This window comes from Carcharhinus amblyrhynchos, unplaced genomic scaffold (genome assembly GCF_965287045.1).
Source record: "Carcharhinus amblyrhynchos unplaced genomic scaffold, sCarAmb.v2.hapA scaffold_37, whole genome shotgun sequence".
Classification (NCBI taxonomy): Eukaryota; Metazoa; Chordata; class Chondrichthyes; order Carcharhiniformes; family Carcharhinidae; genus Carcharhinus; species Carcharhinus amblyrhynchos.
Window position 1 is genome coordinate 9480250 of NW_027649778.1, and position 25737 is coordinate 9505986.

The window sequence follows — 25737 nt, forward strand, 5'->3', positions numbered from 1 at the left end:
TGCAGGCCCAATGGGCTGAATGGCCTCATTCTGCACTGTAGGGATTCTGGGATTCCTCTGTTTTGGGTTGGCCTTGAATCCAGACAGTTGGGTTTCTTCTCTTTTGAGGGGGAAGGAAGGATGATCAAATGGAGGATTCGAAGATTATGGAAGGAGTTGAGCACAGCAAGGAAGCCATTCACTGGTGAAAGGTTTGGATCTCAGCAGGGCCTAGTTTCGCGTGAGGCAGTGATGTGAGACTGAAATTCCTACTTGGGATTAAATTGGCAGGAAGGACGTTGACGTGGACACCATAAGTGCGTTCATTGTCTGTCAAGGGTCTTCCAGGAGGGAGAATGATGTGACGGGTGTGGTAAGACTGGACCTAATGCTCATTCATCATCCTCTGCACATTGGAGACATTGGGGTACAAATACACAGGTCGCTAAAGGAGTTCAAATGGACAAAGTGGGAAAGAAGGCATTTTTTAAAATTCGTTCATGGGACATGGGCATCACTGGCTGGCCAGCATTTACAGCCCATGCCTAGTTACCCAAGAGCAGTTGAGAATCAACCACATTGCTGTGGCTCTGGAGTCACATGTGGGCCAGACTAGGTAAGACGTCAGATTTTCTTCCCTAAAAAAACATTAGTGAACCAGATGGGTTTTTCTGACAATCGACGATGGTTTCATGTCATCAGTAGATTCTTAATACCAGATTTGCCGTGGCGGGATTCGAACCTGAGTCCCCAGAACGTTAGCTGAGTTTCTGGATTAATATCTAGCAATAACGTCACTAAGCCATTGCCTATCCGTATGGAATGCTCGCCTTCATTGGCAGAGGTATAGAGTATAAAAGTAAGAGATATAATGTTGGAACTGTATAAAACACAGGTGAACCCACAGCTGGAATATTGTGTGCAGTTCTCCTCACCATATTACAGGACGGATGTAATTGCTCTGGAGAGAGTGCAGACGAGGTTTACAAGAATTTTGCCAGGGCTAGAAAAGTGTAGCTACGAGGAGAGATTGGATAGTTTGGGGTTATTTTCCTTGGAGAAAAGAAGGCTGGGGGATAATTTGATGGAGGTGTACAAAATTATCAGAAGAGAGAGAGCAGGCATGATAAAATTGTTTCCCTTGGCGGAGAATTCTACAACCAGGGGACATAGAGTCAAGATAAGTGGCAGTAGGTGTAGAGGCAACATGAGAGAGATTATTTTATGCAGAGGATGGTGGGTGTTTGGAATTCACTGCCAGAACCTGTGTGGAGGTAGAGACCCAAAACTGGGTCATGGGCGGCACGGTAGCACAGTAGTTAGCACTGCTGCTTCACAACTCCAGGGTCCTGAGTTCGATTCCTGGCTCGGGTCACTGTCTGTGTGGAGTTTGCACATTCTCCTCGTGTCTGTGTGGGTTTCCTCCGGGTGCTCCGGTTTCCTCCCACAGTCCAAAGATGTGCGGGTTAGGTTGATTGGCCATGCTAAGAAATTGCCCCTTAGTGTCCAGGGATGCGTAGGTTAGGGGGATTAATGGGTATAATATGTAGGGGTATGGAGGTAGGGCCTGGGTGGGATTGTGTTCGGTGCAGACTCGATGGGCTGAAGGGCATCTTTCTGCACTGTAAGGTTCTATGATCTAACTCTCTTTTAAAAAAAAATACCTTTGTCAGCACCTTAACATAGAAACAAGAAACAGGAGGCGGCCATTCGGCCCTTCGAGCCTGCTCCACCATTCATTTTGATCATGGCTGATCATCAAATTCAATATTCTGATTTCCCCCCTTGATCCCTTTAGCCCTCCAGAACTATTTTAATTTATTCTTGAAATCAGACAATGTTTTGGCCTCAACTACTTTCTGTGGTACTGAATTCCACATATTCACCACCTTCTGCGTGAAGAAATTTCTCCTCACCTCAGTCCTGAAAGGTTTCCCCTTATCCTCAAACTATGAACCCCTAGTTCTGGACTCCCCCACCATTGGAAACATTCTTTCTGAATCTACCCTATCTAACACTATTAGAATTTTATCAGTTTCTACGAGATTCCCTCACAGTCTTCTAAACCCCAGTGAATGAAATTCTAACCGAGTTAGTCTCTCCTCATATGACAGGCCTGCCACCCCAGGAATCAGCCTGGCAAACCTTCGCTGGACTCCCTGTATAGCAAGGGCATCTTTCCTCAGATACGTACGCCAAAACTGCACACAATACTCCAGGTGTGGCCTCACCAATGTTCTATACAATTATAGAAGAACATCCCCATCCCTATCCCTATACTCACAATGAAGGCCAACATACCATTTGTCTTCTTTACTATCTGCTATACCTGCGCACTTACTTTCAGTGACTGATGCGCGAGGGCTCTCTGTCGCTGAGTATCCACCTCTCTCTCCCATTGGGGGATGTGTGTGTGGGGCTGAGGGGCGTAAATGGTGGGGAGGGGGGCACGGGAGTGTGTAAGCCAGGGTTGTGGGTTTAAGATGTCACCATGGACATGCCTGTTATTCTTGAACTGCACTGGGTCACAGGTATTCCTGGATTCCAAGGCAGGCATGCTGATCTACAGATGGAGGAAGGGACAGCATGGTGAAGATGCAAATTTGAGTCCTGGTGACAGCAGGTAGGTCTGAAAGTGGAGCAGGATGGTCTGAGTGTTTTGCACAGTTTGGTCTGGCCTGTATGTGTGGCTGGTGAGGGCTCTACAAAGAACTGGAGACACAACAGCAGTCCTCCCCAAAGGGCTTAGAGTGAAACCTTTGTCCACTGCAACTCAAAAAGTTTCCAGGAAAAGGGGGGAGAAGGGTGTGGTATATGGGGTGAAGACTTGATGGAACAGGGAGGAGTGGAGTTGTGTATGGTTAGCCCTTTGCCCTTGGGCAATGGGGTTTACCCGATGGTCAGTGCTGTAAACGGGAAATACATTCCGCTGAGGAACGATATTATCAATCGTAAAAGAGAAGCCTTGCATTTGTGTGGCGCCCTTCAACACCCCGGGATATCTGAAAGCACCACAGCCAGTGAAGAACATTTTGAGGTGAAGTCATTGTTGTAAAGTAGGAATGGCGGTCGACTATTTGCACACAGCGAGGAGAGCAATGTTATATTGAGAAGATAATTTCATTTTGTGATGGTTAAAGGATAGATATCCCATCCAGGGTAACTGCCCCAGCTCCTCTCTGAAATCACACCATGGGATTTCTTTCATCCACCTGCGCAAGCAAATGGAGCCTCAGTTTAAATCAAAAGGCGGCGCCTCTGACAATGCAGCATTCTCTCGGTGCTGCACTGGTGTATAGGCAGAACAAAGAGGAAAGGAAGCCTGGCATTTTTATCTGCACAAAGGTGAGGAAGCAACTGGGTGAAATGCTGTTTAAAGAGCTGGTTGTCAGCTGATAAAACACTTGAATTTTGGGGCTGGTTGCCCAATTGTTTCAAGTCACAGGATAGCACTGCTGCCTCACAGCGCCAGGGACCCAGGTTCAATTCTCAGTTTTGGATCACTGTCTGTGTGGAGTTTGCATGTTCTCCCTGTGTCTGCATGGGTTTCCTCTGAGCCCGAAAGATGTGCTGGTTAGGTGCATTGACTGTGCTAAATTCTCCCTGACTGTACCTGAACAGGCGCTGAAGCGTGGCGACTAGGGGATTTTCACCGTAACTTCATTGTAGTGTTAATGTAAGCCTACTCGTGTCATTAATAAATAAACAAAACATTCATCATCCACATGCCCTCCCCAAAATGGTCCCATGTATCGAGCAGTTACTAGGAATCCCGATGAGAGTATGTTATTCCGCTTGCTGAAGCAGGAAGTCTGTCGACAATCCTATAAAAGAGAGGTGGATTGCAGACACCTGATCAGTGGGGAGGAGGGTGGGGGAAGCTGTATCATTCCCTCACTCCCCCCTTCTCTCCTCCCCCCTCACTCCCTGCTCCTCCCCCTCCCCCTCTCTCCCCAGTGATCTTCCCCCTCCCTCTCTCCCAGCTCCTCCTCCCCCTCCCCCTCTCCCTGTTCTTCCCCTCCCCTCTCACTCCCTGCTCTCCCCCCCCCCCCCCCCCCCCCTCACTGATACAGCCACCACTGTTTCCTCTCTCAGCCAGCTTATTTTGAGTAGCTGTTCTGTGTAAACAGATCTGGGACACACGTGATTACTGCGGTGTACCTTTCTGTTTTTCTTGTGGGTTATTTACCGGACTTAGTGTCAAGCTGTGAGCTCTTTGAGAAGAAACCTGCACAAACGTTTCACCAACCGCGTGCTAGTCTATTCTTTTTCTTTCTCAGAATTGTGTGTTGTGTGTGTGTGTGTGTGTCTTTTTTCCCTCCCCTTTTTATTTTACTTATTCTGGCTGCTCCACAGCCCCTGGGACTCTTGTTTGGCAGCTTGCCCTGAATGGCTGCTCCTCATCCTGTCAGTCTAGACAGCGCGCGTTGGCAGATTTTCACCCATGGGAGGCAGAGCTACTGACCCAGATTGAACCCTTACCTGGTCATCTGACCACCTGCAGTGCGGTCAGTGGCCAGGGCTGGGTACCAGTGTTGCACCTGCCTGCTGCCCGCACACCAAGGACTGGAACTTGGGATTGTCCAGCTCTTGTGCTTATCTACTTACTGGGTAAGCTAATCGAACCATCAAGGGAATCCAGGCAGAGTATACTTCCTTTATTAAAAAGCTTCTTTCACAGGAGCTGGCCCATTCCTAATTGCCCCATGAGTAGGTGGTGCTCAGTCTTCACCTTGTAGCCGCTGCAGTCATTGTGGTGTCGGTTATGCTGTTCGGGAGGATTTTTGCTGTTCCAGGATTTTGACTCTGGCGCAGTGGGTTAGCGCTGCTGTCTCTCAGCACCAGGGATCTGAGTTTGATTCCTGGCTCGGGACAGTGTCTGTGTGGAGGGGGCTCCGGTGCAACCTGCAGTGAGGGCTGCCCGGGCTTGTAGGCTGAGTTATGTGGATCAGCAAGGTCACAGGTTTGACCTCTGGCCTGTGATCTCCCAGGTGATCCAAATGGTCGCGAATGGATAAGTACAGTCACGATTTCCAGATGGCACAATGGTTAGCACTGCTGCCTCACAGTGCTAGGGACCTGGTTCGATTCCCGGCTTGGGTCATTGTCTGTGCGAGTCTGCACGTTCTCCATGTGTCTGCGTGGTTTCCTCCAGGTGCTTCGGTTTCCTCCCACAGTCCGAAAGATGTGCTGGTATGTGCATTGGCCATGCTAAATTCTCCTTCAGTGTATTTGAACAGACACTGGAGTGTGGCGACTTGGGGATTTTCACAGTAACTTCATTGCAGTGTTAATGTAAGCCTACCTGTGACACAAATAAGTAAACTTTCAAAATCAGGATGATGAGTGACTTAGAGGGGAGCTTCCAGATGATGGTGTGCCCCATGTGTCTGCTGCTTTTGTCCTCCTAGACAGTAGCAGTATGGGTTTGAAAGGTGTTGCCTGATTGTATTCAATGAAGAAGCATCCACAGTTCTCGAGGGGTAGAGAATTCACAAAGATTTGGAATACCAAAATTCCTTCTCTGTTCTAGTCTTTAATTGGAGACTTTGTTCTCTAGTTCTAGACACCCCCCACTTTCGGGATGGTTGCGGTCGTGGGTTTGGAAGCTGCTGCCACAGATGACTGGTTGGGTTGCTGTAGTGTGTCGATGGTGGAGGGAGTGAATGTTTACAGTGACGGGTGGGATGTCAGTCAGGCCGGGCTGCTTTGTCCTGGATGGCATCGAGCGTCTTGTTTGGTGTGTGGAGCCAAACATCTTCCTTCTAAGAGTGCTACCTGTTAATCTTGAACTGACCAGAGCACCCTAAGGTGCAGAAAGTCCAGCTTGCATTTATGTAGCACCGTCCACACCCCACAGCACTTTGGTATAGCTGTTCCTCTAAAGTGGGAAGTGGTAAAGAATCCCAGGGAAGCTCCCACAGGCAATAATGAAGTAACAAACAGATTATCGGTTTTCAGTGATATTGATTGATTAATACCCCCCTGGGGAACTTCCTTGCTACTTTTCGAGAGGGCAGACAGAGCCTTGGTTCAGCATCTCATCTGAAAGACTGCACCCCCAACAGTGCAGCAATCCCTCAGTCTGGCACTGGCTTTGTATTTCAGCCTTAACCCCCGGTGGTTTAGTGAGCAGAGCACCATCCGCTCTGGTGCAAAGCATGATATGTCAGAGGTCCCACCCTCTCTGTATGTAGAGGCTGCAAAGACTAGGTTAGCCAATTGCAACCACAATGATCACACTAGTTCCTCTCAGTGCCCCAATCACTTCGTACAATCTTTGGTGAGGGCATCAGTGGCTTTGCTTGTACAGTCAAACTGGGGAGGTGACAGTCTAGTGGTATTATAGCTGGAGTTTTAATCTAGAAACTCAGCTAATGTTCTGGAGACCCGGGTTCGAATCCCGCCACGACCGATGGTGGAATTTGAATTCAATTTTAGATATCTGGAATTGAGAATGATCATGAAACCATTGCCGATTGTCAGAAAAAACCCACTGGTTCACTAAGGTCCTTTAAGGAAACCTGCTGTCCCTACCCGGTCTGACTTACACGAGACTCCAGAGCCACAGCAATGTGGTTGACCCTCAACTGCCCTCCAAGGGCAGCTAGGGATGGGCAATAAATGCTGGCCCATCCAGCAATGCCCATGTCCGATGAATGAATAAGAATAACCCGTTGGTGTTCACTGGTGATTAGCAGGCATGATGATCAGAGCTCTCCACCCACCTGAAGAAGGGTCAGAGGCCCGAAAGCTTGTGGCTTTTGCTACCAAATAAACCTGTTGGACTTTAACCCTGGTGTTGTGAGACTTCTTACTGTATTAGCAGGCGTGGACAGGTAGTGTTGAATAACTGGAACTATCCCTATGGGCAAAAATCCAAGCATAACCAAGTTTGTAAATTTTTTGTTTTGTATTTTAGGTTTGTCTACATCACTCACGACTCTCCAACAGAAAGAGTGGGCGAATGCTCCTTAGCTCAGCCTTGAGGAGGTAGGTGAGCAGTCTTTCTCCGCTATCTCTATTATTATTTCCTAGCTGACTTGGCCAAGATCGGCAACCCATCACCTGTGCCAGGCGACCTTGGGTTGTGCCTACCTGCCCTGCAAACAAGGATCCATTGGTGTCCAAACATGGTTATGGATGACGCCTATGTTATCACTCTACAACTAATGCTGGCTTTGCAATGACCACATAGAATCCCCACAGTGCAGAAGTCTGCACTGACTATCCCACCCAGCCCCTATCCCCGTAACCTCATGTATTTACCCTGCCAATCCCCCATACTAAGGGGCAATTTAGCACGGCCAAATCACCTCACGCACATCTTTGGAGTGTGGGAGGAAACCGGAGTACCCGCAGGGAACCCATGTAGAGTCGAGAAGAACATGCAAACTCCATGCAGACGGTGACCCAAGGCCAGAATTGAACCTGAGTCCCTGGCGCTGAGAGGTAGCAGTGCCAACCACTGTGCCATCATGCCATCCCAAAAACAAATGAACAAAAACCCACCACCGCATCCACATCTTGATTATCCTAGAGTCTTTGGTTCCAGACTGTTGTCCCTTTCATTTTGGGTTGAACATTGACACACCTCGCCCACTTCCTTTCTCGAAGCTGGGGGCGCTTAAGGCCACTAGAAACCAAGGAGACTGCTTCATACACCCGGTGCCCAGCTCTCACCATCCTACCTGGATAGCACCCAACCTGGCTTCCAAGAGGTAATAAGGCCTTTATTGGCTCATTTGCCAGTCCACTTTGCCCTTCAGAGGTGGGGGGCTGAACTGAAGGAAAAGTTGCTTATTCCAGCAAGATTGTGGGGTGGGTGGGTGGGGGGGAGGCGGGGTGGTTGGCAGGATAGGATTGGCAGGAGTTGAGTTTTTTTGTATATGTGCAATCGGAATTCTCTTGGCACATTTGGGCCTTTGCAGTGGGCACATTTTACCTGGGTGGTACAGTGGTTAGCACTGCTGCCTCACAGCTGTAGGGACCCAGGCTTGATTCCTGGGTTGAGTGACTGTGTGTGGAGTATGCATGTTCTCTCCATGTCTGCATGGGTTTCGTCTGGGTGCTCTGGTTTCCTCCCACAGTCCAAAGATGTGCAGGTTAGGTGGATTGGCCTTGCGAAATTGCCCCTTAGTGTCCCCAAGATGTACAGGTTAGTTGGATTATCCATGGGATTACAGGGATAGGCTGGGGTAGAGGGCCTGGATTAGCTGTTCTGTCAGAGTAGGCGCAGTCCTGATGGGCCGAATGGCCTGCTTCTGTAGGGATTCTGTGGCTCAAATGCCTTTGGGCTTCATCAGCTGTCATGTGATTTTTCTTGCATTGTGAAGCCTGAAGTGGTGTGCCGGGAGGGGCAGCGGAGGTTGTATTTGATAGTGTCACTGCGATGTTCGCCATGCTGCATTAACATCATCCCTGAAAGGCCGGAGTGCTCTGTTTCAGATTGAAAACAGAGAATTAGAGACATAGGTGTAGGCCATTTGGCCCATTGAGCCTGCTGTACCTTTCAATGTGATTATGGCTGATCCTCCATCTCAATGCCACGCTCCCGGCCTATCCATGTAACCCAATGGCCAATCCACCTAACCTGCACATCTTTGGACACTAAGGGGCAATTCAGCATGGCCAGCCAATCCACCTAAACACCTTCAGTTTAGAAATCTTAAATATATTCAGTGATTTGGTCTTTACAGCTTTTGTGACAGAGAATTCTACAGGCTCACCAGCCTCTTGAGTGAATATGCTTCCCCTCACCTCGGACCAGGATATGGAGGCTTTGGAGAGAGGACAGAAAAGGTTTAACCAGGATGTTGCCTGGTACGGAGGGTATTAGCTATGAGGAGAGATTGAATAAACTGGGATTGTTCTCCTTGGAAAAATGAAGGCTGAAGGGCAACCTGATGTAAGTTTCTAAAATTATGAGAGGCATAGATAGGGTGAACAGTTGGGAGCTTTTTCCCAGGACAGAAATGACAATTACAAGGAGGCACACGTTCAAGATAAGGGAGCAAGATTCAGTGGAGATATACGGCGGGGGGGGGGGGGGGGGAGTCTTTTTTTTTTGAGGGTGTTGGGGGCCTGGAATGCACTGCCAAGTGAGGTAGTTGAGGCAGATACATTAGCGACATTTAAGACTTATCTGGCCAGATGCATGAACAGACAGGGAATAGAGAGAGATACAAACGGTTGGTTGGATAGGACAACGTGATCGGTGCAGGCTTGGAGGGCCGAAAGGCCTGTTCCTGTTCTTTGTTCATAAATGACCAATCCCATATCCTGAGACTGTGACCCATTGTTTTAGAGACCCCCGCCCCCAGCCAGAGAAGAAAACACCCCTGTATCCAGTTTGTCCAGCCATGTCAGAAATTTATGTTTCAATAAGATTTCCCCCTCACCTTCTAAATTCCAGTGAATACAGTCCCAGTCAACCCCATCGCTCCTCATACGACAATCCTGTCATCTCAACAATCAGCCTGGTGAATCTTTGCTGAGCTTCCTCTGTGGCAGGTATATCACTTCTTAGATAAGGAGACCAAAACGGCAGCCAGTTCTCCAGATGTGGTTTCACAAAGGCCCTGTAAAGCTTCAGTGAGACATCCTTGCTCCTGCACCCCAGACGCTCCCTCAATGAAGGCCAACATACCATTTGCCTTCCTGCGTGCTTGTTTTCAGTGACTGTTGTACAAGGACATCCATCACCATTTAACTAGTGTTCTGCCGTTCTGTTTGTCCAAATTGGATAACTTTGCATTTGTCCACGTTGTGCTGCATCTGCCTGTGTTTTCCCACTCAACTTGTCTAAATCGTTTGTATCCTCCTAATATCCTCCTCACCACTCACAATTCCACCTAGTTTTGTGTTGTCAGCAAACTTGGGAACATTACATTTGATTCCCTCAGCCGTATTGTTGATGCATATATTTATATTGTGAGTGGCTGGGGCCCAAGCCCTGATCCCTGTGGTACCCCGCTTGGAACTAGAAATGCAAGGTTTGTATTAATGTAGCGCCTTTCACAACCTCGGTGCCACAAAGCACTTTACAGCCAATGTGGTATATAGACTCTGTTGTAATATAGGCAGCTATGTTGCACACTGCAAAGAACAAAGAAAATTACAGTACAGGAACAGGCCCTTCGGCCCTCCAAGCCTGTACTGACCATGAAGGTTCCATTATTTTTAGTCATCCGGTGAGGTATTGGCCTGGACACCAGGGAGAACTCCCCTGATCCTCTTCCAAAATGTGGAGATGCCGGCGTTGGACTGGGGTAAACACAGTAAGAAGTCTCTCAACACCAGGTTAAAGTCCAACTGTTGGACTTTAACCTGGTGTTGTGAGACTTCTTACTGTGTTTACCCTCTTCCAAAATGACAGGCCTTAGTTTAAGATCTCCAAAGGTAAAGCACTCAGTATGGAAGTGCCGGTGTTGGGGAGTCTATGGTGGAATGTGTAGAAGAGGATGAGAACTCAGTCATTGGGAGTGGGAAGCCGCTACCCAAAGTAGGCCAGCGAGCACATGTTTGCGGAGATTGGTGTGGTAAAAGATGTGGGCAACAAGGGTGTGGACAAACTGAAATTAATGGAGGGTGAATAGCTACTTGACGCTGTAGGGGAAGGGGATGGCCTAATGGCATTATCGCTAGACTATTAATCCAGAAACTTAGCTAATGTTCTCAGGACACGGGTTCAAATCCCACCGCAGCAGATGGTGGAATTTGAATTTGATATATTAAAAACAATCTGGAATTAAGTATCTGCTGATGACCATGAAACTATTGTCAATTGTCGGAAAAACCCAACTGTTTCACTAATGTCCCTTTAGGGAAGAAAATCGTTACCTAGTCTGGCCTACATGTAACTCCAGACACGCAGTAACGTGGGTGACTCTCAACTGCCTCCACCTAGGGATGGGCTGTAAATGCTGGCCAGCCAGTGACACCCATGTCTCACGAATGAATGAAAAAAAAACATGGACTGTGGAAAATGTACATGGGAGGTGGCAGCACTGTTTGGTTTAAAACACCAATGCCTGACTTTGTGTTCAAAAGTCAATCGTTTGATGTTGGTATTGTCACAGATCCCCTTTCTTGAGGAGCATCAGTAACCTGGTTGGGCTTTCTATATCCTGGGGTACATTGTGTAACCTTGCCGCAATCTCGGCGTACACTTTCACAGTGTTCCCTGCCAGTTAAAGCTTTGTGCTCAGTGTGTTCTACATGCACTAACAATCCCTGTTGGCAGCTTAATCTAGTGCTCTGATCTCCTCTCCCTTTTTTATTCCCATCACTGTGGCGCAGCATTCAGCTGCATCAACTCCCTGGAACCCTCTTCCTTAACCTCGTGTCCCACTAGTTCCCCCAGCCTAAGAAACCTCTCACAAAGTCCTTCTCGCGGCCTGGCTTTCATCTTCCCTTTCCTGCAACTGATCGTCCACTTTGACTTTTAACTTGGGTGAGGAAGAGGAGACTGGCACTCTGGATCATCTGTGTCCAATATCTAGGTGGATCCACAACACCATGGTGGCACAGTGGTTGACACTTCTGCCTCCCAGCTCTAGGGATCCAGGTTCGATTCTGGCCTTGGGTGTCTGTCTCCCGGCATCTGCGTGGGTTTCCTCCCGATGCCCCGGTTTCCCCTCAGTCCAAAGATGTACAGGTTAGGTGGATTGGCCGTACTAAATTGCTAATAGTTATCATAGAGTCACAGACATTTACAGCATGGAAACAGGTCCTTTGGCCTAACTTGTCTGTGCCACCTTTTTTTTAACCCAGAAGCTAGTTCCAATTGTCTTCATTTGGCCCATATCCCTCTACACCATCTTACCCATGTGACCATCTAAATCCTTTTTAAAAAAACAAAATTATACCAACCCCTAAGGTTAGGTGGTTTGGCCATGCTAAATTGTCCCTTAGTGTCCAAAGATATCAAGTCAGATGGATTGGCCGTGCTAAACTGCCCCTTATGGTCCAACGACATGCTGGTTAGGGTGCATTGGCCGTGCTAAATTCTCCCTCCGTGTCCTCGAACAGGCACTGGAGTGTGGCAACTAGGGGATTTTGACAACTTCATTGCAATGTTAATGAAAGCCTACTTGTGACACAAACAAATAAACTTTGTGTAGGTTGGGGGATTAGCAGGTTAGATACGGGGGATAGTGTCTGGGTAGGCTGCTCTTTCAGAGAGTCAGTACAGACTCGATGGGCCCATTGGCCTCCCTCTGCACTGTAGGGATATTATAACCATTGATCCAACTGTTAATTGGGAGATGCCTCAGTTTATGCTGTACAGCCTCCATAGTTAATGAAAAACATAGAGTGGTTGAGGTGCTGAGCAAAAGTTGGATTTGAGGGGAGCCCATGTCAGGGGAGAAAGCAAGGGAAAGGTATTTTGATCAGCATGGAGTGAAGGAAAGTTTGTGCAGAGCATAAACTCCAGGACAGTCCGGTTGTGCCTTGCTGTGTTTAAGGATGTAAAATTGTGTTTGAACAGTGTCAGAGAGCGGTGTAGGGAAATCCCCTTTATATATAGTCGGATCTTTGGTTCTGTGACTGGGTCAAACCACAGGATAAGAGTATGTAAAGTCACCCCCTCCATGGTACTCATCACGACATTTGGCCCATTGATTGTACAGTTTCAATGACTGTGTTGCAGCGTCACCCCAGCTTGAATACGTGCTAATATCCACGCATGCCCCTCTGCCTCTGCCCTTCTGAAGTAATGTCTTTGATGTCCAGCTTAGTTTAAAGTTTATTTATTAGTGTCACAATTAGGCTTACATTAACACTGCAATGACGTTACTGTGAGAACCTCCTCGTCGACATACTCTGGCACCTGTTTAGGCACACTGAGGGAGAATTTAGCACGGCCAATCCACCTAGCCAGCACGTCTTTCGGACTGTGGGAGGAAACCGGAGCATCCGGAGGAAACCCACGCAGACACGGGGAGAACGCACAGACGGTGATCCAAGCTGGGAATCGAACCCGGGTCCCTGGCGCTGAAAGGCAGCAGTGCTAACCACTGTGCCGCCCCGCACATCACCTTCCAACAGCACAACACTGTGAATGTCAGCCTGGGTTTCTGTTTTTGCCCAGTCGCCCGATTGGGGCTTGAACCCACAGTTCAGTGAGCTGATACTTGATCTCCCTCCACCCCCCCTCCTCCTATTTAAATTGCTGCACCTTGCCTGCTGAGGTGACCCTTGACGTGCAGGCTTTCCCAGTGGATTTCAGGCCTTTTCGGTGACAGGCCAAGGGGCAAAGGATCCGGCGGGCAACCTCCCCCTTCAGCATTGATTTTTCTTCTCGGCAAGGGAGGTAAATATTTGAAAGCTGCAGTGGAAAGCTGGAGTTGACTGGTTCTGTTCGCTTTGCTGCTCCTGCTGCCTCTTGTTTGCTCCCCCAAGCGCCCTCGTGTCGGACCCAGTGTTTGCTTTGAGCGGCACTTGTTTGTCTGGCCAGGGGGCTGGTTCTGAGCGTGTGCAGTGGGAGCCGCTCGCCTGAGAGGCTGTTCGGTGGAGTTGAGCAGCCTCCCAGGATGAGGAGAAGAGAGGGCACCCAGGCGTGGCTGCGGGTCAGTGCGTGTGTGGCTGGCGAGGGGAGCACAGGTTTGAGCCTTTACTTTTCAGGTGTTGTGTGTCAGTCGAGCTGCGCAGTAAAAAAAAAAATCCCACTTCTCGTTACAATGTCGTTGATCATTTTTGACCAGTCCCTGTTGTGCACCTTTGGGGCTGTGGTACAGTTCGGAACCCATATTCCTTTAGCCTTCCTCATCAAAGTGGTCACTTCAGCTGAGTATCCTGTGGCTGATGGACAAACAAGCTGGCAGTGCTACTCCCTCCGGCCCATTAACCCTGTGCTGTGTAAATAGGAGCGCGACAGAGAGAGACTGGGGATTGAGGGGTGGGGGCGAGAGAGAGCGAGCGCAATGGTCGCACACTCTGGACTGTCCCAGTGTTTGCTTTGTTGTAAACTAGGAAGTTGAGACTGAACTTTTGTCCTCTGTGTACATAGACCCAAAGGCAGGCTGCCCAGGTTATCACAGATTCCCCATAGTGTAGGAGGGGGCCATTCGGCCTATCTGGTCTGCATCTACTCCCCAGCAGAGCCTTTTACCCAAGCCCTATTCCCATAACCACAAGTATTTACCCTGCTAATCCCCCAACCTGCAAATCTTTATACACTTAGGGGCAATTTAGCATGGCCAGTCCACCTAACCAGCACATCTTTGGGAGGAAACCGGAACACCTGGAGGAAACTGACACAGACGTGGGGAGAATGTGCAAACTCCACACAGACAGTGACCCGAGGCCAGAATTGAGCCCAGGTCCCTGGCGCTGTGAGGCAGCAGTGCTGACTCATTGTGTATTTGGGGCACATGGCTCCCTGAAACAATTTGTAATTCTAACTGAATTCAGTTTTCCTAAACGTAATCACAGCTCTCCATTCAGAAGCCCGATTGTGAAATGAACTGCTTGTTATGTAACAGAAAATAAACCCCCCAAATAGTGCAGGTGATGGAACTCCAGCTGCTTACAGATCAGAGCAGAGCCTGAGGGAAATAAAAATGGGAACACTGGAAGTGGCTGGGTTAGGTTCACGAGGGCCAGAGTTAGCACTGCTGCCTTACAGCACCAGAAACCCAGGTTCAATTCCCACCTCGGGTCACTATGTGTGGAGTTTGCACGTTCTCCCCGGGTCTGCATGGGTTTCCTCCAGATGCTCCACTTTCCTGTCAGTCCAAAGATGTGCGGGTTAAGCGGATTGGCTGTGCTAAATTGCCCCTTAGGGTCAGAGGGAATAGCTAGGGTAAATGTATGGGGTTTTGGAGATGGGGCTTGGGTGGGATTGTGATCAGTGCAGACTTGATGGGCCAGATGGTCTCCTTCTGAACTGTAAGGATTCTGTGATTCTCTGAAATAGTAATGGTGGGAGGCAGGAAAGTTTATAAGTAAGTGGATGCTCCAAATAACCCCCTTGAAATTGAGGGGGGCAGTATGAAAATCTGATGTAGTGGTGCAGTCTCCAGTAGCGGAAGAGGACACAGGGCAGCAGCAGAGTCCTGATGGGGGGGGGTTCCTCGACCCCCACCTCCAACGCATCAACCAGTGTCACACATAGGCCGGACTGGATAAGGACAGCAGATTTACTTCCCTAAAGGTGAATTAGTGAACCAGATGGGTTTTTCCGACAATCTCCAATGGTTTCGTGGTCATCAGTAGACTTCTAATTCCAGATTTTTTTATTGAATTTGGAGGAAAATGTAGCTGGTCTGATTAGTAAATTTGCAGATGATACAAAAATTGGGGGAGTAGCGGATAGTGAGGAGGATTGTCAGAGGATGCAGCAGGATATAAATTGGCTGGAGACTTAGGCCGAAAGATGGCACGTGGAATTTAACCCAGACAAACATGAGGTGATGCGATTTGGAAGGTCTACTGCAGGAGGAAAGTATACAGTAAATGGTAGAGCCCGTAGAAATATTAGCATACAGGGGGATCTAAGTATGCAGATCCACAGTTCCCTGAAGGGGATCACTCAAGTGGACAATGTGCAAAAGGGAGCCGAGTGGGCAAGGTGGTCAAGAAGGCATATGGCATGTTGGCCTTCATTGGTCAGGGCTTTGAGTATAGGAATTGGAAAGTCATGTTGCAGCTCTATGAGATTTTGGTTAGGCTGCATTTGGAGTATTGTGTGTAATTCTGGTCGCCACACGACCGGAAGGATGTTGATGCATTGGAAAGGGTGCAGAAGAGATTTACCAGGATGCTGCCTGGTTTGGAGGATATGGACTATGAAGAAAGGTTGAACAAACTTGGATTGCTTTCATTGGAGCGTAGGAGGATGAGGGGGGAACCTGATAGATGTTTACAAGATTATGACAGGCTTGAGTAGAGTGGATAGTCAGAATCTTTTTTCTCAGGGTTGAAGGGTCAATTACTCGGGGACATAGGTTGAATGTGAGAGGGGGAAAGTTTAAAAGAGATGTAAGGGGCAAATTTTTCCCCCACACATGGTGGTGAATGCCTGGGATGTGCTGCCAGAGGAGGTGGAAGCAATCATAGAATAGAATCCCGACAGTGCAGAAGGAGGATATTTGGCCCATCGAGTCAGCACCAACCACAATTTCATCCAGGCCTATCCCCATAACCCCACATTTTCCCTGCTAGTCCTCCTGAGACTAAAGGGTAATTTTTTATGGCCAATCCACCTAGCCTGCACATCTTTGGACTGTGGGAGGAAACCGGAGCTCCTGGAGGAAACCCACGTAGACACGAGAAGAGCATGCAGACTCCGTACAGACAGTGACCCATGGCCGGAACTAAACCTGGGTCTCTGGCACAGTGAGGGAGCAGTGTTAGCCACTGTGCCACAGAACCTATAACAACATTCAGGGGGTACCTGGATGAATAGGCAGGGAATGGAGGGGTATGGACCACATAGAGACAAGAAAACATTAGATTAGAGAAGCATCTGTGTCAGCACAGACTTGGGGGGCTGAAGGAACTGTGCCTGTGCTGTACTGTTCTTTGTTCAAATTTACCCAGCTGCTGTGCTGGGATTTGAACCCTGATTCCCAAAACATTGTGGAGATGCCGGCGTTGGACTTGGGTAAGCACAGCAAGAAGTCTCCCAGCACCAGGTTAAAGTCCAACAGGTTTATTTGATAGCCAAAGCTTTTTGCGCGAGTAAGGAGTTGTATTCACAAACATAACTGTTTGCCCTGTTTGTGAACACAATTCCTCGCTCGCCTGAAGAAGGAATGACACTCTGAAAACTTGTGCTACCAAATAAACCTGTTGGACTTTACCCTGGTGTTGAGAGGCTTCTTACTGTCCTCAGGGCATCGTCTTGGGCCAGTGGATTACCAGTCCAGTGACAATACCACTGTAATATCACCCCACCACCACCACCCCACCACCCATTTCCAATTGGTGTAGTTTTTCTTGTGTCCTCTTACTCTGTTGGAAGTTGTTGATGTTCACCGGGCTTCAGTCCTGTGAGCGTCAGTCGACCTCTTGTTTTGCCCACGTAGGGAGTGACGAACTACTTGACATTGGGCGCGTCACAGGCATTCTCCCTCATCGGTGGTAGAGTGGTTGCAACGCCGGGGAAGGCTGGTTATCCCATCGAAGCCCAGTGACTGTGGGTGGTGTCCAGGAGGCGGTCTTCGTTGCGGTCTTGGCTGAGAACAGCCCGTGAGGCTCGCAGCTGGATTAGAATTGGCAAGTCCAGCGGTGCAATAGTGCTGCACTGGAACGTAATCCTGCGTCTCATCAGGAGCAAGGTTCCAGGCATATTACACCCTGTGGTGCAGCCACTGGGAATGGTGATGTGCAGGCAATAGGATACCGTGTTGAGAAAATGCTGGCGGAACGCAGCAGGTCCGACAGCGTCCGTGCAGAGAGAATAGAGCCAATGCTTCAAGTCTGGATCACCCTTTGTCAAAGCATTTTGATTGACCAACTTTTACAGATGCACCATAGAGAGCATTCTTTCTGGTCGTATCATGGCTTGTTATGGCTCCTGCTGTGCCCAAGAAAGCAAGAAACTACAAAATATCATGAACATAGCCCAATCCATCACACAAACCAGCCTCCCATCCATTGACTGTCTACGCTTACGGCTGCCTCGGAAAAGTAGCCAGCGTAATTAAGGGCCCCACTCACCCCCCGGCATATTCGCTTTTGCTTTCTTCCATCGGGAAAAAATACAAAAGTCTGAGGTCACGTACCAACCAACTCAAGAACAGCTTCTTTCTGGCTACCATCAGACTTTTGAATGGGCCTACCTCGCATTAAGTTGATCTTTCTCTACACCCTAGCTATGACTGTGACACTACATTCTGCACTCTTGCCTTTCCTTCTCTATGAACGGTATGGTTTATCTATAGAGCGTGCAAGAAACAATACTTTTCACAAATAGATGTGATAATAATAAATCAAATCAAAACTGAAATGTTGGCTCCATTCTCTCCCCACGGATGCTGTCAGACCTGCTGTGTTTCTCCAGCATTTCCTGTTTTTGTTTCAGATTCCAGCATCTGCAGTATTGGGATGTTGTGGTCATTGGCTTCAGGTGGCATGTTTGGGTTTGGTTTGGTTCTCCCAGCCTAGCAGCAGGTTGTACATCATGAAGGGGAGACCAGCAAGCTTGGCGCAATCCTTTGCTTTAAATTATATGATTAGCGGAGAGGCAAGGGTGGATTTATTTTGCGTATCAATAAAGACAGTTTCCCTTTTGAGGGGTAACGAACCTTCACTGAGGGGTCTTGACTATTGTGTGTTTTAATTTGTTGTGAGGGTATCTATTTTTGACACGCGCATGTGCATTGTGTGTTTGTGTCCTGATGCTGCGCTGCGTATTTGCGTGGCCTACCGTAGAACCTCACGCGCAGTGCTTTATATAGCAAGCTTTTTTTGCAATGTCGAGTCCAGGAACTGCATAGGATGTGGTGACTTGTTAGAAAATGAAAACACTGCATTTCCTCTTTCTTAACATAAGCAAAGGGCCAGAGCACAGAGAGAGAGAGAGAAAGAGAGAGCTCGGCTTCTGTTCATGTTGTGTTCTGGTATGGAGCGTTTGCCCTAACTAACACTCCAGCGACTTGGTCGTGTAGAATTGCAAGGATTATGTTCACTCTGGAGCAGAACTGAGCCAGGGAGGTGCTTCCGGTGCTCATTGGGATGCTTGGACTGAAGGCTGCTAAGGTTTTGCATCACAGAACAATGTCTTCAACGTCATGTCCCTTGCAGATCCTTCTCTTAGCCGCCCCAACTCCCGCTCACTCAGCATTGCTGCTCCAGCTATGACTCTTCAGGCATTCCAGGGAATGATTTCCGTCTCCCTGTGAGCATGCTGTCCAGGACCCCTCAATCAGGCTGATGCAAATGGTCACCCTGTCTCCTCCACTTGCCATCCTATCATCAGGTAACTATTCCATCACCAGGTGACCATTACTAATTTGGAAATGGGAACTAAATGCATTATGTCTAAATTTGCAGATACAAAGTTGGGGTGGGGGAGGGTGAGCTGTGAGGAGGATGCAGAGATGCTTCAGCATGATTTGAACAGGCTGAGTGTGTGGGCAAATGCATGGTAGATGCAGTATAATGTGGATAAATGTGAGGCTGTCCACTTTGGTAGCAATAATAGGAAGGCAGATCATTACTTAAATGGATGTCAGTTGAGAGAAGTGGATACTCAATGAGACATTGGTGCCTCGTGCATCAGTCGCTGACAGTAAGCGTGCAGGTACAGCAGGCAGTAAAGAAGGCAAATGGTATGTTGGCCTTCATTAAGAGAGGATTTTAGTTCAAGAATAGGGATGTTTTATTGCAATTATGTAGGGCGTTGGTGAGGCCACACTTGGGTATTGTGCGCAGTTTTGGTGTCCTTATCTAAAGCAGGATGTCCTTGCTATAGACGGAGTACAGCAAAGGTTTACCAGGCTGATTCCTGGGATGGCAGGTCTGTCATATGAGGAGAGATTAAGTCAGATAGAATTATATTCAGTGGAGTTTAGAAGAGTGAGAGGGGATCTCATAGAAACTTATAAAATTCTAACAGGGTCAGACAGGGTGGATTCGGAAAGAATGTTCCCGATGGTGGGGGATGCCCAGAACTAGTGGGGGGGGGGGGGGGGGGTCATAGGATAAGGGGAAACCTTTTAGGACTGAAGTGAGGACAAAGTTCTTCACCTAGAGGGTGGTAATTATGTGGATTTCACTATCTCAAAGTAGTTGATGCCAAAATGTTGCCTGATTTCAAGATGGAATTAGATATAGCTCTTAGGGCTAAAGGAATCAAGGGATTTGGGGAGAAGGGGGGGAATCAGGATTTGGATTCAATCAGTCATGATCAAATAAATGGTGGAGAGGGCTTGAAGGGCTGAATGGCCTCCTGCTTCTAGCTTCTGTCTCCCTGGTTGAAGTAGGAAAGGGTCACTTTGTTGCTGTTGCGCTCAGAAGTGACCCTCGCATTCACATGATCATAGACTTCCTACAGTACAGAAGGAGGCCATTTGGCCCATCGAGTCTGCACTGACCATAATTCCACCCACACCCTATCCCATTGCCCCCCCCCTCCCCTGTCATCAGCGGGTCGGGAGTTCCCGTCTCACTCCAGGCACCTGAGCACAACATCTAGGCCAAGACGCTCAGCCCACTGCTGCGGGAGCACTGCACTGTTGAGTGCAGTCTTTCTTGAGACATAATCCAAGAGTCTGAATCCCTTTAGGGAAGCTGTAAAAGATCCGCTGGCATTGCTTTGAAGAGAAAGGAGGAAAGTTGTCCCTGGTACAGGCAAAATACTGCAGATGCAAGGAAAGCGGAAAATGCTGGAAAATCTCGGCAGCTCTGGCAGTATCTGTGGAGAGAGAGAGAATCGAGCCAACGTTTTGAGTCTGGACGACCCTTCGTCAGTCTGATAAGGAGCCATCTTGATTGAGTTGGCTGTATTCTCCCGCCACACAACTTGTCCACGGTGTGCAATATTTGCCTCTTAATCAACATGGTTTTAGAGGCAGTTTATCTATGAGCACATTGCTGTTGGTGGAAGCTTGCCGTGCAGATTAGCTGCTGCACTGAGTACAACAGTGACCACACTTCATTAACTGTCGAGTAGTTTGAAATTTCAAGGTCGTGAAAGGTGCTACACAAATGCAAGTTTGTTCTTTGTGTGATTCGTTCTGTATGATCCAGTTCCATCCTGGAGTGATGTGGAGCATGTGGCCTAGGCGATAAGTTTTTCAGAGTGTGGTGGGTGCCTGGAATGCACTGCCAGGAGAGGTGTTGGAAGTAGGCACGTTAGCAACATTTAAAAGGCATTCTCGCTAAACAGTGTTTGGCCTGAATCTCAATCGCAGGATTTTTCCAGCGCAGAAAGCCATTTGCCCCATCGTATCTGCGCCGCTCTCTCAGTGAGCAACTCGTCCTGTGCCATTCTCTCACCTTCTCCCCGTGACCCTGCACGTTCTTCCCTTTCAGATAACAATCCTGAAACCCTCAAGTGAACCAACCTCCTCCTCTGAGGCAGTGCATTCCAAACCATAGCCGCCCACTGCGAGGAACTGGTTTTCTCATGTCACTAGTTTTGCCAATTATTTAAGATCTGTGCCCTCTCGTTCTTGATCCTCTCACAGTGGGTCCAGTTTCTTCATGTCTACAGTGTTCAGACCCCTCATGTTTTTGAGAGATCTGGGTGTGTAGGTCCACAGCTCCCTAAAAGTGACAGCACAAACGGCCAAGGTGATTAAGAAGGGTACACGGTATGCTTGCCTTCATCAGCCGGGGCATTGAGTGCAAGAGTTGGGAAATCATGTTGCAGCTATGTAAAACCTCGGTTAGGCCGCATTTGGAGTATTGCATGCAGTTCTGGTCACCACACTACCAGAAGAACATGGAAGCTTTGGGGAGAGTGAAAAAAAGGTTCACCAGGATGTTGTCTAGTCTTGAGGGTGTTGACAATGAGGAGAGGTTGAATAAACTAGGACTGTTTTTACTGGAAAGGCAGATGCTGAGGGGAGACCTGAACAAAATGGAGAGATGCAGACGGTGGATAGTCAGAGGCTTTTTCCAAGGATGAAAGTATCAATTTCAAGGAGGTAAAGGTTCAAGGTGAGAGGGGGAAAGTTTAAGGGAGATGTGCGGGGTAAGTTTTTCAGTGTGTTGGGTGCCTGGAACGTGCTGCCAGAGGTGGTGGTGGAAGCAGGCACATTAGCAACATTTAAGAGGCACCTGGATGGATACATGAATAAGGAGGGAATAGAGAGATACGGACGGAGTAAGGGGTGAATGTTTTTAGTTTAGTTAGGGTATCATGATCAGCACAGGCTTGGAGAACTTAAGAGCCTGTTCCTGGGCTGTACTGCTCTTTGTTCTTTGAAGACCTTTGTCAAATCTCCTCTCTGTTCCTTCCTCCAAGAGGAAACTTCTTCAGTCTATCTTCAGACCTGAAGTTCCTTGCCCCAGGAACTAATCTGGTGAATCTTATCTTCATCTGATCTGATGAATCTTATCTTGCTTTCGTATCCTTCCTAAAGTGCCCAAAACTGGACACAGTACACTCACTGAAGTAGGCTTGACATAACCTTGTCCTCGTATGCCTGGGCCCTATTAAAGCCCAGGAAATTGTGTGTTTTATTAACTGCTGTCTCAACCTGCCACCTTCAATGGTTTATGCATACATATCCCCAGCTCAAGAACCACTGATGCGAAAGCTACCACGGCACCATTTGGTATGAGTGTGGGAGGTGTTTCTTCTGCCTGGTGTTCCAGCCACCGCTTTTCCCTTCAATCAACATCACTTTTCAAAAAAAAAATGCAGATCATCTGACCATGATCTCATTGCTGTTTGTGAAATAGTGCTGTGAGAAAATTGGTTGCTGTGGTGCCTGCTGCACACTTCCAAAGTACTCCCATCACTGACTGTGAGGTGCCGCGAGGCGTCCTGAGGGGCACCACACAAATGCAGGTGGTTGTTTCCCCCATTCTGAAGCCCGCAATTTTTTTTGTGTGTGTTCTGAGCTGGAAGCTTGAGGTTGAATTCTGTGTAAGAGGAACGTGTTTACCCTGAAAGAGTGAGTCATTGTCGAAGCAGAAAAGGTGTTCTTATTTTTAGCATCACTTTTTAGTTGCTGTGCGCCTGATGGATTCAGCCGTGCTTCCCGATCCTTGACTTGTTTGTGGTGGGGGGTTGGGGGGAGGAATTGCAACCCTGACGACTAAACCAGAATCATTCCACACGCTGGGATTAGCCTGTGCAGTTGAGAGTACAAGCAGCAGTTTAATTCAGAGTTGTTGCTTCTGATAACAATGGGATCATTGTGTTTAGATTAGTGCACCTCAATGTTGTGTGATTATCGTAAGTCATCTCCAATAGTTGAGTGTTTCTCTCCTGTGTACATATATTGCTGTAAATTTAGCAGATCAACACAGGCGGAAAGATTGCTTCCTCTGGGAAGGTTGCAGGTGGGGTGGGGCGGGGGGGGGTGGTGGTGGGTTTGCTGTCAGTCGTTTAAAATGATCACTGAGAAGCCAAGTTAGCTGAAACTTTTATGTGCAGAGTTGCTCGTGCAGGGTTAACCCCTTCCCTCTCTCATTGGTCTCCATGTCCCTAACCACCACCTATTCCTCCCTAACGCTACGTCTTTCATTTGTAGGACGTGATCGTAGCTGGGTTAGGTCCAGCATTTATTGCCCCTTGCAAAGGTATGCTGAGTCGCCACCTCGAATCCGCTGCAGTCTGCTTTTAAAGTTTATTTATCAATTTCACCGGGCTTACGTTAACGCTACAGTGAAGTTATTGTAAAAATCCTCTAGCCGCCGCACTCCAGCGCCAGTTGGGGAACACCAGGGAATTTAGTTCGGCCAGTGCACCTAACCAGCACAGTCTTTCGGACTGTGGGAGGAAACTGGAGCACCTGGAGGAAACCCAGGCAGACACTGTGAGAACGTGCAAACTCTGCACAGACAATGACCCAAGCTGGGAATCGAACTCAGGCCCCTGGAGCTGAGAGGCAGCAGTGCTGATCACTGAGCCAATGTGCTGTCCCATGTGGTACAGATTCACCCACGGTGCTGTTAGGGAGGGAATTCCAGGATTTTGACCCAGCGGCCGTGAGGGAACAGCCGATGTATTTCCAAGTCGGCACAGTGCCTTACGGCGCCAGCGTGCCGGGTTCAATTCCCAGCTTAGGTCACTATCTGTGTGGAGTCTGCACATTCTCTGTGTGTCTGCATGGGTTTTCTCTGGGTGCTCCGGTTTCCTCCCACAGTCCAAAAGACGTGCTGGTTAGGGTGCATTGGCTGTGCTAAAGTCTCCCTCAGTGTACCGGAACAGGTGGCGGAGTGTGGCGACTAAGGGTTTTTCACAGTAACTTCATTGTAGTGTTAATGCAAGCCTACTTGTGACACTAATAAAGATAATATCATAAAAGTCAGACTGGTGTGTGACTTGGAGGGGAACCTCAAGATGTTAGTGTTCTCTCCGGTGTCCGCTACCCTTGTCCTTCTGGACGGTAAAGGTCATCAGTTTGGAAGGTGCTGTCTCAGGAGCCTTGGTGAGTCGCTGCAGTGTGTTTTGCAGATGGCAAACATGGTTGCCACTGTGCATCAGTGGTGGAGGGAGTGAATATTTCCACGTGGGGTGCCAATCAAGCGGGGCTGCTTTTTCCTGGGTGGTGTCAAGCTTCTTGAGTGTTGTTGGAGCCGCACTCATCCAGGCAAGTGGGGAGTATTCCATCACACTCCTGACTTGTATTTGGAGGACAGGCTTTGGGGGAAGTGAGTAACTCTCCACAGGATTCCTAGCCTCTGATCTGCTCTTGTTGCCACTGTATTCGTATGGCTGAGTTCAGTTCCGTTTCTGGTCAGTGGCAATCCCCAGGATGTTGAGTGGGGAGATTGAGTGAGGGGAATGGCATTGAATGTTACAATGGGGGGGAAAAAAATGAGGAAAGCCAGAGATTCAGCAAACCTGTCCTCTCAGACAAGGCCCGGAGGGATTTGTGCAGCACCTTTCACTGCCTCAAGAGCAAAGTTTACACAGCAAGCTCCCATAAGCATGATGGGCCGAACGGTCTTTTGGACCGTAAATTGTTGTCCTTTGGGTGTTTTCAGTTTGTGGACAAAGGGTTAAATTTCACGTGCTTCCCTGTTAACCCCTCATTGTGAAACCCTGGTGGTTGCTTAGATTAATATATTGGGGATGTAGTGGCCGAGTGGTATTGTTACTGAGCTGACCCAGGGTGATGCTTTGGAGTTGCGGGCTCAAACCCCACCATGGCAGCTGGCGAATTAAACAAAAATCGGGAATTAAATGTCGAATGATGAAACCATTGTAAACACCCACCTGGCTCGCTAACGTCCTTTAGGGGAGGAAATCCTACACCCCCCCCTCCTCACTCGTGGTCGACTCTGAAATGGCCTAGCAAGATAGGCAATAAATGTTGGCCCAGCCAGTGACGCCCACATCCCACAAACGCATTGAGAAAAGAATTCTGTTCCAGTTTCAGACAAGACTATGGAACGAGCCTCAGTCATCAAGAATTTTCGAGAGAGAGATTGATAGCTTTCTAGATATTGAAGATATCAAGGGATATGGAGGATAGTGTGGGGAAAATGATGGTTGAGGCAGTTCGATGAGAAGAATGGCCAACTGCAGCTCCTTTGTTCATGATTTCTGAAGCAGAGCAGACAATTCTAGTTTCTCTGGAATATTCTTTCCCCTCTTATTCCCCAAAAGCTGTAAATCTTAGTCCTTTTTATTAGTGTCCGAGTGGGCTTAACACTGAAGTTACTGTGAAAATCCCCTAGTCACCGCACTCTGGCGCCTGTTCGGGTACACTGAGGGAGAATTTGGTACGGCCAAAGCACTTAACCAGCACGTCCTTTGGACTGTGCGAGGAAACCAGAGCACGGTAGCACAGTGGTTAGCACTACTGCTTCACAGCTCCAGGGACCAGGGTTTGATTCCCAGCTTGGGTCACTGGCTGTGTGGAGTTTGCACGTTCTCCTCATGTCTGCGTGTGTTTCCTCCCACAGTCCAAAAATGAGCAGGTTAGGTTGATTGGCCATGCTAAAATTGCCTTTTAGTGTCCTGCGTAGGTTAGCAGGATTAGTGGGTAAAATATGTAGGATATGGGGGTAGGGCCTCGGGATTATGGTCAGTGCAGACTCGATGGGCCTCTTTCTGCACTGTCGGGATTCTATGATTCAACCGGAGAAAACCCATGCAGACACAGGGAGAACGTGCAG

General features: G+C 48.4%; 1 protein-coding gene across 3 annotated transcripts in view; it reads left to right on the top strand.

Annotated features, from left to right (window-relative positions):
* The window catches only part of LOC145362284 (RAC-beta serine/threonine-protein kinase), a 109343-nt gene that overhangs the window by 38395 nt on the left and 45211 nt on the right, over positions 1 to 25737 (top strand). The window contains exon 2 of one of the 3 annotated variants that reach the window (XM_080218372.1): positions 6902 to 6976. The gene's annotated coding sequence lies outside the window, so the exon portion shown is untranslated. Of the gene's footprint in view, positions 1 to 6901; positions 6977 to 18845; positions 18911 to 25737 lie in introns of those variants that run through there. The other 2 variants (XM_080218371.1, XM_080218373.1) reach the window with 2 other exon arrangements.